This window comes from Anolis sagrei, chromosome 2 (assembly GCF_037176765.1).
Source record: "Anolis sagrei isolate rAnoSag1 chromosome 2, rAnoSag1.mat, whole genome shotgun sequence".
NCBI lineage: Eukaryota > Metazoa > Chordata > Lepidosauria > Squamata > Dactyloidae > Anolis > Anolis sagrei.
This window is the reverse complement of record NC_090022.1, coordinates 99,578,912-99,597,384: the sequence shown is the minus strand read 5'-3', so window position 1 is coordinate 99,597,384 and position 18,473 is coordinate 99,578,912. Positions and strand designations below refer to the sequence as shown.

The window sequence follows — 18,473 nt, the reverse complement described above, 5'->3', positions numbered from 1 at the left end:
CCGCTCCTTTAGTGCTACATTGGTACATTCCAAAAAGAACCGGGTAAGTTTTTCTTCTATTTTAATGGTTTTAGGGGGGGGGGGGATTTAGAGAGGGAGTGAGTTCCCAAGGCCAAAGAAGCGAATTGGCCTGTGTGGACTGACCCCTTAGTAATCCCAGGACTGCCTGGCGGTCAGTCCCCATAGGGCCCATACTTCATTAGACCTGGGTCTTTCAGGGAGACCCAGGTCTAATTGAGTATGAAATTAATTTGGGATAAATTAAGGTTTTCCTGCTTTGTCTCAAATTAATTCGATTTTACCGGAGACATCGTTCGAATGCCTCCAGTAAAATTGTAGGAGCTTCCATGTTATGGGCCCTGTCTGGATGGGCCCTCAGTGGGGAAATCTAATTAGTAAAAAAATAATCTATAGGTTTGAGTTAAAACAGGAAGCTCTATTTGTGAACGGTATCATCTCTCACAAATGACCCTTTCCAATTCATTGACTATTCGGGTGAGATGTGAACAGAAACAAACACGCCTGCATCTCAAAGTGCCAACTGAAGGAGCCGCTTTAAAGGATAAAATTTGCAGCAATATGCTTGGCATGATTTTTCTGTAATTTATTTTTGTTGTTGTTGCCAATTTCCACTTTGAAGGAGGCAGTCTGCAGCAACATGTCACTTGTTAGCTTCCTCATATCTCAGTAATTTTCAAGGTGAAAGGTGCATTGTTGCAAATGTGTTTTAAGGAGGAAATCACCGTTTTAATATCCAGTATGATCCCTCCCTCTCTTTTTGCTAGTGTTTTGCCAAGATATAAGCAGAGGTGTGGGGATGGATTGCAATCTCATCTTTAAAAAACTCTTTAAGGGGATTTCCCTTAAGAGGCTAGTGTGCTTTTGAACAAAAAGGCGGAGGAGGAAGAGGAGAGGAGAGGTTGATACTCCTGAAATGACATATTTCACTAAAAATTGGGGTCCATTAAAATTTACCATAGCCCTTGTCTGATTTGATCAGAACAAAAACAGCTTTAAAACAAAACAATGCAAACATCAAAACTTTGCTATGTTTGGGGATAAATCCTGGAAAACAGAGGTACTGATGTACTGATGTTCCTTTTGTATCAGCTATCTGTTGCTGAAGGTTAAATGAACTTGGAGCATTCAATTGTTCTCCGCTTATTCCTGATTGTTGATCAAGATTTTTGAATGTCCATCTTAGAATGTGTCTTATATAAGAAATGAGTTTTGGCACCTGAGTTAAACTGTATTGTAATTGAATTTTTAGCTCCCTGCAACCTAGTTTTACTGGTCACTCAGTCACTGAAATTATCTCAATGTAGGTGAAGAAAATTGTATATTTTCCAAAGCTACTTCCCTCAATTGAGCACAAAAGGTTATGATGAAAATTAACCAAGGAACAGATGGTGGAAGTACTCATGCTTGTCATTTGGCTGTCTGGGTTGAGGCAGAAATTTTTGGCATTTTCTAGTTAAGGTTGAATTTTAATTGAATTTTGGAATTAAAAGATATGTAATCTGACACTTCAGGAAGGAAAATTGAATTTTCCCCTGTAGCTTCCCAAGGATCTATGTTACAGAAGGACATTCCAGCATCTTCCTACACCTTAGAGCAGGGGTCCTCCAACTAAGGCCCGGGGCCGCATGCGGCCCTCCAAGGTCATTTACCCGGCCCTCGCTCAGGGTCAACCTAAGTATGAAACTACTTGAAAGCATACAATAACAACAACAATCCTATCTTATCAGCCAAAAGCAGGCCTACACTTTCCATTGAAATACTAATAAGTTTATATTTGTTCAAACTGTTCTTAATTTTAATATTTTTTTTGTTTTTAAATGTTTTTTGGACTATAAATAAGATATGTGCAGTGTACATAGGAATTCATTCATGTTTTTTTCCCAAATTATAATCCAGCCCACCAACAGTTTGAGGGACTGTGACCTGGCCACCTGTTTAAAAAGTTTATGGACCCTTGCCTTAGAGAGTTGATGTACTTGTCATTGAATTTTAGTGGTAAATTTGTTGGCTGATGCTACGTTGTAGCAGTGGACGACACAGAAGGGACAGTGCACAGATTCTCATAAATTGGGATGTATCTTTATCTATCCATGGAACAGAAGGAACTTTGGGAGAGCTATTCTCTGACATCACATGAAACTGTAATATCTGTACTGGAACATATGGCCTCCCTAAAAATTATTTACCTTTAAAAGGATATACATCTTTTTTTAAAAAAATGGAGTTGTCAGTAGGTGATATTAAATATTAAGGGAAATTAGCATTCCTAGGCATTAACTTGCTTTCCTTCCAACAATGGGATTTCCTCAGAGATGCATGCTCCAGAGCAATCAGGTTTACAAATTAAGGTCATGCCAAGACCAATTCCAAAGCAAAACACATTAATTGCATAATATGGAGGTGAGAGAAAAAATATGCTAACAATCAGACATCTTTCACCCTTGAAGAAGTAGCTCTTCTAAAAAATATACTAGTTGATTCTTCAAAGATAGTCCATTGTAACTAGATCTAGAAAGAAATGTTAGCTTTGTGACCTATCTCACTATAATAGCTACAGACCTTTTGAACCCTGCTAGCAGCCAATAATCATATTAACAAGGTGGGTTGTATGGATCTTACTTACCTGTCATCTATGCAGAAAGGAGCTATGGAGTAACAGTGTTCTGAAACAAGGACTTTCATATAACAGGAGCCAGAATACACTGTGAAAACCAAGAAGAGAAAGTGAAGAAAGATTATTCAAATTTTGAAAAAGCTCTTAGAATTCTCCGTTGGGAAGGAGGGAGGGGGAAAACCACAAGCAATTTATCTCTCTAATTATATTTATTATCCACAAAGAAAGAGATCTTAAACAAGATCAGAGAAAACTGAGATAATTAAATTTACTTTCTTTACTTTTACAAAGAAATGTCAAATTTCATCAGCTTACGACCTCTAAACAATCTCTAGATAGATGTAGAATTTATAAAAATATTAACAATTCATTTTGGATCTACTCTACAGGCAATCCCCAACACACACACACACACACACACACACACACATATATATGGTGTTTGTTTTGCTGTCTGTGCCTTGGTTCAGAATATTTCACCTCACTTTCTGTCCCTGTGAGAACTGGATTTTGAAAAATGTGGATTGTTGTAGAAACAAGGATTGGTAATAAAACTTTGGTGGAGACATCTTTTTCCCATGATAGCTCTTTCGGGAGTGAATTTCCCTTTCTAGGGGTAGATTTCTCTCATTTCCTGTTTTCTCACCCTGTTTGTAACTATGAATAATTTGTAAGTCGGATGTTTGTAACTCGGGGACTACCTCTAGAGTTCACTGCTTGATTAACTGAAATTCTGATGCACAAAGGTATACCTTATTTTTCATAGGGAAAGTTGTGATAGTTAAACTGGTATCAAACTGCTCTAAGGACCTCAACACATGAGGAATTTTTAGCCAGGGGGAGCAGGGATTGCCCACTGCCCTGCCAATTTACCATGGAGGCTAGTGAATGGGCATGGGGGACCTCATGAATGTGATGAGATCCTATTTGCTCTACGTGGACATAAACTTCATGCCTGTATCATGCAGACCTACATTGTGCCCAGTCATAAATTCTCCCCTCAACTTACCACAGAGCCATTCCTTTTTTTCATAGCAAGCAGGTAGCTTTGGAGAAGTGTTTGGCTAATCTCTCAAAGCCAGACACAAAACAATCAAATAAAGAATCTTGGAGAACCATATTTGTAGGAATTGAAAGCATGTTGAGGATATGATAGCATGATGCTGCAATCCTGCACCATTCTCATTATCAGGAATAGCAGCAACTTAAGGACATTGTAACCTTCATAATCACACCACTACTGGTATCACACAATTGTGATGCTTTGGCAGTGTGAGATCTCATGGTCACACTTCAGGGTAAGACATCCCTCTCCCACTATGCTGTTTCTGTTATTATTATCGTTATCATCATCATCATTTTAATCTTGTAAAGACACTTCAAAGTTCTACAAAGTACAGGTAATTTTTTAAAAAGAAATCTTTCCTTTGCAGTGAGTGGAGAATGGAAGAGGAGGACAAGCTCGCCCCTGATGATACTGGCATGCCATTACAGAAGTGCCAGGGATCATCATACCAGGTAGTTTGTGGCAACATGGTGCAATCAGATAGTATTGTAAGGCTCAGAGGCTGAGGGTGGATTCATTGTGGGGAGGTGGCAGATCAGTAACAGATATAACATGTATGTCTGCTTGCAATAAAGTGTTCACTTTAACAACTGATGATATCAGCATTGAAAATCACTGGAGCAAATATGCTTTGAATGCACATATTTTCCAAGTTCACTACCAACATAGCCATGTTAAAGAAAGGGCGTACAATCTGTGGAATCTCATGTGGTAAGGCTTGGGAAATCAGACTTGGGCTATACTGGGCTGTGTATGTGTTATATGGCCTTCTGAATGTTAATGAATTGTAACTTTTTGAATACCTCACATTGACAGTGCTTGTTAGAGCAGCTAGGAGTTGCAGTCCTCTGGAGAGTGGCACAATTTCCAGCATCCTTATTCAGTATGAAAACTCATTGTGTTCTAACTTTTCAGTGTGGAAATAATACAATGTATCTGAAATATTGAGATCACAATATTAAGATACTGAGACAAGTATACCCTCTGTGCCAACTAGTCCTCTGTTACCATTTTGGGGGTTACCATGTTTGGTGTGTCCTTTGCTTTTTTCCCTGGTTTACTTCAATTGCTGCAAACGGAGGCCATTTCAAGACAGGCCTTTAACCTGCACCCAATTAGTTTTAAACTCAATTGGGCACAAGTTAATATATACACACCTCTCCCCAAAACCCACACTTTCCTGGGCGGGAGGGGGTCTAGATTCCCTGCTGCTTCTTCTGGCAGGGCACCCAGACATCAATGATAAGCCACCAGAAAAGATTTAAAAAGTAAAAATAACTTACCCTGTTGCCAGAGTCCTTGTGCCGTGTAGAAATGATGTGCTAGGAAAAGGAGCCAGGAGCGATTTTGCCAGGAGAGCTCTAGCACCAGGGTAATGGCAAGTTATTTTTATTTTTTAAGCAGTTTGGGGGAGGAAGTTCCAGCCCTCTGGGTTTTCTAGGCTGATTCAGCCCAGAAAACCTGAGAGTGTTGTGCAGACTGCCATCCACACAGGGCCCATATTGGATTAGTCCCAGGCCTTTCAGGAAGACCCAGGTCTAATCCAGTACCTAATTAATTTGGAACAAAGCAGGGTTTTCCCACTTTGAGACGTTGTTTGGACACCTCAGGTAAAAGTCTGAGAGGGACTGTGTTTTGGGCCCTATGTGCATGGGCCCTGAGTTCAAAGTACAAAATTAGTATGCACCCAATTAACTCAGTGAGAAAACAGGAAAGATAGGGGCAAAATCTTGCCCTTCCCAATAGGAACAGGCAGACATAAATTGCTACAGCCTCTCCCATCCTGTCTGTTCTTCTCAATTATAACATTTGCCACCTTGACTGCATTTTGATGTTGATTGGCTAAATATGTAGTGGTTTTCACCTAGTATGGAGAAGAACTTGTTTATTTTAGCCTTTTTATATATGCCCTTTCATCCCACTGAAAGCTAATTTAAATACCTATGGCAAGATTGCTAGTAACATTTTGCACACACCAGCTATAACCATGGACATGGAAAGGAAAAGAAACTCAAATTATTTTGGTGCATTTGGGATATCAACTTGGAACAAATGCTTATGCAATCCCTAATTAAATTGCTCCCAGGTTGTATTAACAACTAACAAGATTTCTGTCTCCTCCATCACCTCCTCCCCTTAAACACTTTGAACACATAAAAATTACAGAATTTGTTTGATTCTCCTCCCACCCACACTCTATTTCTCCCCACCTCTCCAATAAAACACTGGAAATAAAAAGACTCCAGTGCATTTGCAAATTCTAATTATAACATGATAGAAGAACATCACACATCATGACTGGCTTACTTCCAGGGGAAAGAGTTGTATTTTTCAAATGGTAGAAAGTCCCTTATTGCATCGTTGTTGCTCGGTGTTTTTTCCCCTTCCCATTTCAAGTGCCAACATGTTTTTTAAAAAAACAACAACAAAACCTCCTTTCACAAGTGGGGGATTTTTATGAGGAAATAACTGATAAGTTGAGCTGGATGGGTGTCAAGAAAAATTGTGCAATGAACTATACTACACTTTTAATAAGAAATGGTTTTGCTAAGCTAGTTTGTTAAGCTTTGCAACTGAAGATTACAAAGTTTCAAATTTAGGAAAATGTCAGTAGGGTCATTATGGATCTAGCAATGTTGAATGATACACTGAATAGCGGAATTTTAGAATACTTATCTGTGGGAAGGTAGCACATCATTAAAATCTCTGCTAATACAAGGATGCCATAAAATATAATAAAATACTAGTTTCAACTGAGATTAAATGTTCATTGAATGAATTTAACCCATGCTGTTGTGATTTTGTTCTGGCTAGATGGATTGCCTGTGTAAGGTATATTTTCAGTACAGATAAAACAATATTTAGATAACATGTTGTTAATTAGTGTACATATATGTTCACAAATAGAAGCTGCTTTATAATACACTTCTAAAATCGAACAGTGCAGAGATTACAGAATTAGATTGACTCAATATATAGGAGATAGTATCTTTGAAACTTAAAAGGTTTACGGCGCAGTCTTGCTCTAGCCCAGACTTTAGACTATCTGAAGGATCTTATATGTATGTGCTTCAATCTTAAGATGTTTGGAAAAGGTTTTCCCTCTCTCCTAACACTATCACAGGGCAGTGGATGGAACCTTCTCAGGAGCTTTTCATCCATTATGGAATTATCTCTGACACGATACTGAGGCCCCTTATACACAGCCATAAAATCTAAGGCCGTTCCACACAGTCATATAATCCAGAATATCAAGGCAGATAATTCCACAGTGGACCCCTCCACACAGCCCTGTATCCCCTGTATGGGGGAGGGGGTGGGATTCCCCTCCACACAGCCCTGTATCCCCTGTATGGGGGAGGGTTTTCCTGGTTTGTGGCGAATTAATTGCCGGTTGGCCAGAACATCATCTGGACAACCCCCTTTTTTATTGTAGTAGTTTCCACAATAAAGGAGCTGTCTGGATGGGCAGTCAACACTACCATATATTCCAGTTCAAAGCTGATAATGTGTGGAAGGGGTCCCAGATTATCAAAACTGATAATCCACATTATCTGCTTTGAAGTGGATTATATGAGTCCACACTCTCTCCTCCAGTTCAAAGCAGATAATCTGGGTTTTATATGGCAGTGTAGAAGGGGCCTGGATATTATGGGAGGTTTAGTCCATAGCATCTAATAGGCAGCAGATTGCGGAAGTCTGCTTTATGATAAACTTCTACTATGAGACACTGCTCAGTTCTAATAACAATGGCCACTTCCAGACAGCAATTTGTTTTGAGAGAAAAGGGGTTAAAATACCGCTTTTTTCCCATGCTGCTGTCTGCACAGGTGCCCGAAGGAAGTGGGCTTTGCCGTGTGTTGTTCCCATTGTAGCGTTGTAACAAGAAAAACTTACTGGGATGCCATTATGCCTTTTGGCATGCTTTTTGGAATGTACCAGTGTAATGCTAAGAGTCAGGAAGGGGGTCCTTTGTTTAATTTGTCTTGAAATAATTCAGTTTTACCAGAGACATCATTTGGATGCCTCTGATAAAAGCGCGGGAGCTCCCGCATTATGGGCCCTGTCTGGATGGGCCCTATATTACCTAGTTGTGAAACTGATTTGATGATTTACCTACTAGCTGGGAAGGAGGGGGTTTGCTAATCAGAATTAATTAAAATGTCCCGGGGAGATTGTCACAAGCATGATGTTTGGAAATGGGAAAATAAAGGGATCTTCCCAATCTGTCAGAGTTTTTCCATCAATATGTGAGCTGTTGACATATTAATTCACTTCTGTGAGTGCTTGCTTTGAGATTTCTTGCCAGTGCCGTCACCTTTTATTTTTTTAAAAAACACACACACACAAATGCTTTTTGAAGTATTTATGGAGATCTGCCCTCCCTTGATTCATTCATCAGATTCTATAAAAAGGAGACAAACATCTTGTTTTATGTTTCCAAGATGACACAAGATCAAAAGCCTTGCATATTAAAAACCTTAATTACAGATGATAGGTTGATTTTTTAGAAATCCCTTCTGAATTATATTAAACAAGAATTACTACTGTATTCTTTGGAATACAGTCTGTAGCAATCAGTGTAGCCCTGAATATAAAATTATTAGGTTTGGCAGTCAAGGATAACACTTTTCTCACTTATATAATTACAACATACATCTTCAAATTACTAGTTCCAAGACCAGTAGCTCCACAACCCCTCTCAAATTATGCCTCATGTCAATAACGTTAACACTGACTCTTCCTTTAATTTTTGCACTTGCAGTAGCTTCCGAATGCATTTTTGTTCTACACAAGATTCCTTTGCATGGATTGATTTCATTTTTGGCACCATCTGAAATCAAGGGAGCCATTCTCAGGATGTACATACACAGAACTTCAGTTGGGGTTGAATGCTGCATTTGTGCCTCTAGTTTGTAATCTCAGGGTCTGCCCTATTTCCATAATACTTAGAAATACACATTACTCTAGGAAAAAAATCCACAAAGGGTGGTTCTACATTGGCAACCACAGTGCGTCTGACCCAGCCTGTGAGATGCCAGATCGGGCCTGCTTTGCAGCCCATCAGGGGCTTGCTGTGCCACCTCAGTGGCAGCGAGGAATCCTCACTGCGCAGCCATACCAAAAACAGTTTAGCACACTGGATATGAGCCATATTTGCTGCCACCCCTTTCTCTTTGTGTCTATGTTGGCTACAGCAGCAGCATGGCCACCTACCTTATCCTTGGGGATCCTCCTTGCTTCGATTCTGTCTTGTGACTCGCAATAAAAGCTGGGAAAAGGGAATGAATCATCAAGGAGCCTGGGAGGAGGGAAAAGTCCCCCCTTTCTCCTCTCAGCCTCTATTATGAGTTATGCAATGCAAAGATCCCACCCCACCCCGCCCCCACCCCAAGATCAGCTAGGTGGCCCTGTCACTGCTGTAGGTGATATGTGTGAGTGTGTGTGTGTGTGGGGGGGGGGGGAGATACCACATCTCTAGGCTGCCTTACCAGAAAGCATGGAATAGCTGTTTTGACAGGGCCAAACTTGAGAGGGAACCCCACTCCTGCTTCAGGGGTTTTTTCCCCTGGGTTGGCTTAACTTAGGGCATTGTGGCTTTCCCCAGGTTAATCTGAATCACCCCCTGTGTGGCATTTAGCTAGTATACTAGGGTTTGTTTCATGGGCAATGCAATATAGTATAGTTCCTTAAAAATCCTGTGGCATTACTGTCACTAATCAGTTACCCACAGAGCAAAATAATACTTTCCTAGGATCGTCTTGGATAAGCATTCAACTTAGTGCTTTACAGATCCTTCTATATCTGTAGTAGCAATTGCTTTCAAGTGTGAGATTTGGCAGAGTTCCTACAAGTACACCAAAGTTTTTTTTGGATGGGCCACTGCAAAGTTTTGAAAGATGAAATTGTAACTTATCAAAGGATTTGTTCTTGATAGTCCACCTGTCAGTCACTATTAGATTTATTGCAAATGATGCAGTCTGGGAAACTCAGTTTAAATTAATCATTAGATTTAATCCTGGGGAAAGTACTACAGGTAGAAGGTTTCACAGATAACATCAGCTCACAATTTATCCCCCAAATGTATATGAGAACACAGCAAACTGCCTAATATTAGTTCACAGTATTGATCTACTCAGACAAATTAAGAGTCACCTATTCAGACCAGGAATATCTCTTCAGAGACCTTTGCCATCATCTGACATTTGATCATTTTTTTCTGGAGATGTTGGAGACTCGGCATGCAGTTTTCTTCCTGCAACATATGTGGCCTACCACTAAGCTATGGCTGCTCACTAACCTTGGTTGAATTCCGACTATAAGTACAGTTTTGCTGGCCAGAGCATTTCCCTTGCTGCTCATAATCAACATGAAGGACTGTGATTATGGTCTTGTACACATTATCATGGAGTGAGATGTGCATCTCATTCTGCTTGGCTGGTATACAAGCATAAAAAGGAACCGTTTCATTTGAATAAAAAATGTTCCAAGGCTTGGAAAAACCCACCTAATTCTTCCCATCCTCATTTTATCTGAAACCATATGCAGAAAAGTTATCCTACAGAAGTCAAAGATTCTTATGATGTTTCCAGCCCAGATGGAATAAGAAATGCTCAATTGTTCCAAAAAGGAGCCTATTCTCAGCCTGATAACTGTTTGGTAAGTATTTTAAATTGAAAGGCTTTGATGTTGATCCATCCCCACCCCATATCAAATGTTAAAACTATCCTGGAGTTTCACTCTGCTTTCTGATTATTCATTCTGAACTATTGTAACAGAAATAGTCCAGCCAAAAAACAATTATGAAGCATAGCTTGCTTTGAACTTGCCAGTGATGAGGGCTGACTAATTTTAACCACATATGATGATAATTATTACCTAGAGCATTTGCCAGTGAAGTCAGGAATTACTGATGTTTATACAAAGCAGACAACTTGATTTTGGGGCTTAACATGAAAATGTAATTAGTAGCTGTTCAAAGTATGATCCCCACTTTTTTATTTCAGTTTTGAATATTACTTTAGTGAATATTAAAAGAATCATCTTTGGATGCAACAAAAACACTTCAAGGTTCAATGTATTGTCGAAGGCTTTCATGGCTGGAATCACTAGGTTCTTGTGGGCTATAGGGCCATGTTCTAGAGGCATTTCTCCTGACGTTTCGCCTGCATCTATGGCAAACATCCTCAGAGGTAGTGAGGTCTGTTGGAATTAGGACAATGGGTTTATATATCTGTGGAATGGCTGGGGTGGGGCAAAGAGCTCTTCTCTGCTGGAGAAGGTTCAATGCTTCACTATCACACACTTATGTACTGTATGTTGGCTGCTTCTGCTAAAACTCAGATGACAATGGCAAGATAGGTTTAAATCTGCTTGTCCCAACTAGAGCAGATACATTGACTCAACGACTGAGTTTTAAACGGATATTTATATTAATCCGAATTATTGCATTTATAGCCTATTAAGTATACTTAGGTTTTTAGTCTTAGAGCTATAACCTGATATTTACTAACCTGGGAGTATGCCTCAGTGAACTCAACATGGTTAGTTTTGAGTACTATGCATTAGGTTGCATTATTAGATTATCTTTTTTACAATGATTACTGCTATATGTTGATGGTGGTGTTGCTGTTTTCTAAGTGTGTAAATTGGTACTATATTTTTTTTATTTACTTTATTTATATCCCGCCTTTCTTTACTCTGAGGGGAACTCAAAGCAACTTACAAATGGCATCTACACAGTGCCTCAAAGCATACAATATTCATTTTAAATGATTTATATTAAAATTACTAATACACATTATTAGTAATTTAATTTATTAGTAATTTATTATTAATTTATTAGTAATACATTAATAATAAACATTACTAATTACAGATACAATGTAACTCTTACATTTCACACAAATTTGTTATAAACCTACTGCTGTCCTCTTTTTAACAATACTTAGGATATTTATATAGTCACCTTATTTAAAAAAAAGATGAGTCACATTAATCTGATGATGTTTTATTGTAGGTCTTCAAGTCATTTCTGATTTAAGACTCTCCTAAGGCAACCCTGTCACAGAGTTTTCTGGGTAAGATTTGTTCAGAGGAGGTGTGCCTTTGCTCTCCTCTGAGGCTGAAAGAGGGTGACTTGCCCAAGGCCACTCAATGGATTTCCATGGCTAAGCAGGGTTTCAGACCCTGCTCTCCACAGCCATAGTCCAATAATCAAAACACTAAACTTCACTGGCTTTCTTTGAAACTGCTATTAAACAGTGGTAGACTTTTAATGACAAGAGTTGTTTATGTGTGCTATTCATAAGATTTATGTTTATGCTTTCATTTGGTGCTTCAGATAACAGCCCACTAAGTTCAGGCACTGTTGAATTCTGTGTTATTCAAATTGTGAGTTCCAAAGACTTTCCCTCACTGTTTGTAGGCTTTTAAATGGCACAGAATAACACTTACTATTGAAGCATGTGTACACAAGTGCATACATGTACAGAGATAAAATTCATAGGTATGTTAAATAGCTAAATATTAGGATTTCACATTTTATTAGTTGTGTACAATGTTCCTGTTTGGTTATTTTCACATATTTATTTTAAATATAGAATGTTAGTGTTCATGAACAATGTAAGGTAATTGCATTTCCAGTTTTTGTATACCCAGGTGAAATGTCATTGCTATGAACTGCCAACAAGTGAACTTCATCTTACAGTGATTCCATGAATGAAAAACCCCCAGTCATTCTGTCATCAGCAGCTGTACTCAAATCTTGCAGTGTGGCTGCCTTGGTTGGATAATGACTGTAAGGGTGCTTCCAGATAGCACAAAATCATGGGTGTTTAAAAGGAGCAAAAAATCCCAGAATTTCAGAAGAGGTCCACATACAGAGCTGTTGGTCTCAGGATTTCTGGCTCCGTTGTCCAGACTTGATGCTTTGTTACAAGATTTAGAGGCTTCCAAGATGGTCACCACAGGACTTCCACCAGAAACTTCAGCATTTTTTTTCTAGAAAAAAACCTCACGATGTGGATATGCGGAGAATCACAGCAACAAATCACTGCAAAAGTTCTGGTTTTTGTCTGGGCCAGAGAAACTGTGCCCTCCAGATGTTTCATGAAGTATCTGACACACAAACTCAAGTGTTACCTTCTTTTTAGGAACTGACCAATCAGGAACAAACATCTAAAACCCAGGAACAAACCCAGATAAAAACATGCAAAGATCCACATATTCGTCTCAAAACTGTAATGTTCCTGCAACTGGAAATCCCGCTTTTTTGCCTTTTGTAATGATTGCTTCCATGTTTACAGGGAAATGCATCTGGCCAACCCTCCTGTTTCCTGTGGAAACTCCTGGGATAAAGGTACTGTCTGGATGGGCCCTAAGACTGTTGTCTTCATTTCCCGCTGCCTTCTACCTTGCCAAATATGATTGTCTTGTCTAGTGATTAATGTCTTCTCGTGATATGTTCAAAGTGCAACAGTCTTAGTTTAGATCTCATGTTATCTAGGCAGAGTTCAATTTGATTTACCCTAGGACAACCTTAAAGGCCTTTTCACACAGTGATATATCTCACCTCTGACACCCTTTTGCATATTGGTTCCTATGGGTCCTATAGCATGATGCATGTTTTTCCCCCTGTAGGTAACCCCTGTAGGCACCCATAGGCAAAGGATTTGCAACCAATGCCTTTTGAAAGACAAATTTCCAACTGCATTCACTCATCCTTTATTTCTCTGCATACATCAGAACTGTGACTTTTGACAAGTGATTGTAATCACATATGCAGCTCATCTACAGCTTATCACCTGTGCCAGGTATGTGCCTTTTGGGACATTCTGTAATGTATATTTAAATTCTGCTCAAAACATTATGTGTTTGCTTAAGAAGTCAAACATGTATGATAATTTCTAAACTGATTAAATTCCCAAGGTCATCATTCAGATCAATATAATAGTTTTGTGCATTACTGTTTGTGGTTTTCTTTAACATTACATTTCTGTGTTCACAGTATAATATAAACCGTAGGGAAATTTTAGATTGAAAAGAAGGTGTGCTTAAATCTCATTGAAATTACTGGAATGAAACAATGGAGTTAAGGAGCAAGGCAATCTTATTTTAAGAAAAACTCACAGTGCCACAAACCCTCTTTAAAAATGAAAAGGAACATCAAAATGAAGCATTGTTCTCTTTTTTGTTCCCCATCTAACAAAACCAAGGCATTTTATTGCCTTGCAATCCACCTGGCTGTGCTGTTGGCCAAGAAGCCTCAACCCCTCTGCTTCCCCAGTAACCAAGAGAAAGTGACTAATCCATTTGCAGTCTCCTGTGACAGCTAATATAGCCTACACCACACTCCTTTTTTAGCAGTGAAAGAAAGAAACTAATGCGGATATCTAAGCAGAGCTTGGAAAGTTTTTTTCAAAGTCACTTTGTGGCCTAAATCCTGGTTCCTTTTTGAATTTAGCTCACTCTGGAAGAGCCCTTAAAATGAGATAACATATCACTCCTGTTGAGTTTAACGTGATTCCTGTTGATTTTAGCTACAACTTTTTCATGTAGCTGCTAGCTCTTTTTTCCCTTGTGCTGCTGGATGAAAAACAACCATCTTGCTTTGAAATGTTTAAAAGTCAAAAAGAATAGAAAATATTATTACTCTTGCAATAACAGTGATAAATTGTTTTTTATAACATTGGTACTATAGATATTTTGAGTGAATTCCTATACACTACCCACATGCTATGCTGATGAAGATATGAGTATTATTATTATGAGGAAAATGTGTCTTTACAATGCAAATTAGCATTATGTAACAGGAATGGAGGAGCCCCTGGTGGGTTAAAGCACTGAGCTGCTGAGCTTGTTGATCGAAAGGTCGCAGGTTCGATTCCGGGGAGCAGCGTGAGCTTCCGCTGTCAGCCCTAGCTTCTGCCAACCTAGCAGTTCGAAAACATGCAAATGTGAGTAGATCAATAGGTACCGCTCCGGCGGGAAGGTAACGGCGCTCCATGCAGTCATGCCGGCCACATGACCTTGGAGGTGTCTATGGACAACGCTGGCTCTTCGGCTTAGAAATGGAGATGAGCACCACACCCCAGAGTCAGACATGACTGGACTTAATGTCAGGGGACTACCTTTACCTTTACCTTTAACAGGAATGGTTTACATTCCTGTTACAAACCATTGATGTAAGAACACCTTATGCATTTTGGGGCTCTTAAATTCTTTTGGAAATCTTCAGTATTCAAGATTCTGAGATCACCAAAAACTTTGGGGGAAATGGCACAGGAACTTTAATTAATCTGTTAAGTCAGAAGCCCTGTTTTACATCTCATTAGGATAATTACATTCAAGTTCCTTGGGGCACTAAACAAATAATATGTGGTAAAAGTAAACGAGATGTTTACAGCCCCCTCCCAAAATTTTATGGCCCAGATAATTTTGCTTACACAGCTGGGAATGTCTTTATTTATATATATTACTTGTTACTTCGAAAATGTTTAATTTCAGACTTCATACATGTTGTTAAAAATGAAAAAAGAATACTTTTTCCCATTTGGCAACTATGATATGAAAAAAAAAACAGTTATACCAAAGGAATTATAGCCAAAAGGTGTTTAGTATTTTATGATAATTATGCCAAGAGCACTACAGTGGTGACCTAAGGGCACAGGTACCTGGAGTTCGTGTGTCTATATGTGCCTAAAAATGAGATGTGCTGACTATACCTCCGATTTCTGCAGCTATGCCGAAGTTACACACAGCCTGCTTTGATTCCACAGCTGTTTCCAAGGTAACTAAAGGTTAACTTTCCTTTGAGCAAACAGATTCCCCAATCTCTTTGTTCTTGACTTTTGACAGAGGAAGAAAGCAGCCCCCTTGGGGTGGGGGGCATTTAAATCTCCTCTACCTGTGCACAGTGGGTTCATTCTAGATTAAACGTCATTCACCTACTTGTAAGGAAAAAAGAAGAAATATTTATCTATGCATTGAAAATTGTTGTTTGACTTCAAATTCTTGGATTTAAGACTACCCTATCATGTTGTGTGCCTTCAAGATGTTTCTGACATATGATGACCCTTTCATGGGGTTTTCTGGGCCTGATGACTTGTGATTTGCTTTTCACAGAGTGTTTTTTCTCTCCCAAGATTTATTAAGAGAAGTTTTGCCTTCCTTTAAGGCTAAGAGCAAAGGACTTGCCCAATGGTTTTTCACTACTGAGTAAGGATTCAGACTCTGGTTTCCTGGGGTTCTAGTTCACACTTCAACCACTATACTGAGCTGATTTGCTTTTAGAGTGTGGTAATAATATGTCATTATAGCTAAAGTTGCCATATTTTGTAAATCTTGGAAGGCTTCCAAAGTCAATTTTGTATTTGCTGAAAGCAAAGCCAAAGGCTGCCTTAGTGCCTTCCCTTCCGTCTGTAAATTAATGGAGTCTTGCTTATAGGAGCAGAGAAAAGGGGAAGCAGTGTTTTCTGGGAACAGCACAGAACTCTGGGAAATTGGGAAGGGAGGAGCCCTATGCCAAAGAATTCAAAAGACCCTGCCCAAAAGTACATTTCCCAGAATATCGTGCACTGCTCACCATCACAGAGATTTGCCTCTCCGTAGCCAACCAGAGTTCCAATAAATTATTATTTTTGTTTCTGGGTTATACATGTCATTTCCTAATTCTTTCTATCATAAAAACATGGTGAAAGTTTATTAAACAGCAATAAATTGTCTTTACACAAGGGACATCATGTTATAGCACATTTTGCTATTGAGTCCACTAATTTAACATTGTCATCCACCCATTTAACAAGGTTTTTGGTGCAAAAACAGAGTTCCCAGTGTAGAACCACTACTTTAAAAGTAAGAACTACACATATGAACAGGAAATAAAACTTTCAAACTAGGAACATGTTTTCTTTATTATTAAAAAAATGTGGTTTATAAAAACTTTGAAAATTCCCCAAATATCTGTGGATAAGTGAAACATTCTGAAATTTGGTGGGGTAAGAGTAGTAAATGTGTTCTACTATTCCAGCTAGTTTTACCCCAATAGCTGTAATAACAAGTGAGAAATGAGCCCCTGAATTTTCCCCAATCATAGTCATTTTACGCAATTACTATAAAGAAATAATAACAAAATTTTATTACTCTCGTTATAGTAACACATTTTTCACTAACTATAATTTAGAAACACTTTATAAATGAAACACCAGCACCTCCCAGTTTTGTAATGACTTTTGAACCATCTTGCACATCTCTACTAGCTAGTTAGCTTTCTTGCTTGCTTTTTCTTTCTTGCCTGCCTGCCTTCCTTCCTTTTAAAAAATTGTAAAGTAAGTCTCCTGATCAATTGCTTTGTAAGAAACAAGTGCCTTTGCCTTTCAGCTCATCCAAAGAAACATGTCGAATGAACGTAGCAAAACTAAGACTGACAATAATGTTACAGAATATAACTGCCCTTCTGCTGGCTGTAAAATGCAGATAAGAAGGAAGGGAGAAGAACACAACAAACGTACAAGATGACAATATTGCTCACAAAACCCCAGGACCCCAAAAGGCCAAGGAAGATGCCATGAAGGGTCTTACTAGTCAAGTCAAAAGGTGACCTTTTCCTGTGATATATGATCTGACTGACATTCAGAGGCAACCTTTGGTCCAGATTCATAGTTGCACAAGCACACACACCGGGAGGGGGGGGATGCAGGACTAGTCCCATTATTACTTCACACAGCTGACATAATCACCCAGTGACCATACCTTCCTAGCCAACAATGAAACCTTTCACCCAGCAATGGTGAGCTAGAAAAATCACCTAGGGTGCTTCCAGACAGAGCCAAAATTGGGGCAAAAAAAATGCAGGACCTGACAGCAGGTCCACATACAGACCTGTCAATCCCGGGAGGATTGACAGGTCCTCACACCTTTCTTTGAAGCAAATTAAGATGAAAGACAGATGGAGAACATCCGGCGGAAGTTTTTTTTAAATCACTCCATTATTCACTGGACCTCATATGTGCACATGCAAATATCTTAATGTAAACAAGCTGATTTCATGTCTCTCTCTTCATTCAAATGTTAGTTCAAGCTCTGTTTAATATTATAAAGTTTCAAAGAAAGAGTTTCAGAGAGCTCTAATTGTTTTCCACTTGAGCTCCCCTTGAGCCACCTATATGTCCATGGCTTCATGTTTTCACAGCCGAATCAGCTGATCATCTGCTTCGGGCTTTTTAAAAGTGCATGTGTGCTGGAGCAGTCTACATTGGGGTAAGGAAAGGAAAGCACGTGTTTGCATGACTGCAGGGATACATAGTCATGAGAAGGATATACAGCCATGTCAAGGTGCACATTTTTGGGGCGGAATCGGATTTTAAGCACATCTTCAGTTGTTAACCTGATTTCTCACAAACTTTGGCTAAACATTGTTTAGCCACCCCACCCCTTTTAACCCAGTGACTTCCGGGTTTTTAGCCATGAGTCACCCAGCACCCACTGAAGTAGACCCAGAAAACAGCCACAAGCTTCAAACTGAGAAATGACTGTCTGTTAAAATTTCTGCCAGACAAGGAAACCAATCATCTGCAGCGGCAGACAGTGCACCACCGCCAATCAGTACATGGACTGTTATTTGAGCCAATCAGTGCCCAGAGCGACAAGAGTCAATTGTAGGAATAGTTGTCAAACCTCTATAAATGTCTCTGTATGTATCTGTTACTTGATGTATGATTTCAGAGTGCAGACTCTCTGACATCCATTTTTGAGCAAAGTCAATAAAGCCTC

The 18,473-nt window shown here is 39.2% G+C and overlaps 2 long non-coding RNA genes across 5 annotated transcripts in view; one reads left to right on the top strand and one right to left on the bottom strand.

The window, feature by feature from the left end:
- The window catches only part of LOC137096053 (uncharacterized), a 26,115-nt gene extending 20,964 nt beyond the window's left edge, over positions 1-5,151 (bottom strand). The window contains exons 1-2 of the long non-coding RNA XR_010909190.1: positions 4,985-5,151; positions 2,645-2,723 (exon numbers count right to left, since the gene is read on the bottom strand). This is a non-coding gene — a long non-coding RNA (uncharacterized lncRNA). The remainder of the gene's footprint in view (positions 1-2,644; positions 2,724-4,984) is intronic.
- The window catches only part of LOC132768828 (uncharacterized), a 24,442-nt gene extending 5,969 nt beyond the window's left edge, over positions 1-18,473 (top strand). For 2 of the 4 annotated variants that reach the window (XR_010909186.1, XR_010909188.1), the window contains exons 2-7: positions 4,069-4,153; positions 10,251-10,361; positions 11,722-11,782; positions 13,010-13,516; positions 15,443-15,492; positions 17,082-18,473. This is a non-coding gene — a long non-coding RNA (uncharacterized lncRNA). The remainder of the gene's footprint in view (positions 1-4,068; positions 4,154-10,250; positions 10,362-11,721; positions 11,783-13,009; positions 13,517-15,442; positions 15,493-17,081) is intronic. The other 2 variants (XR_010909187.1, XR_010909189.1) reach the window with 2 other exon arrangements.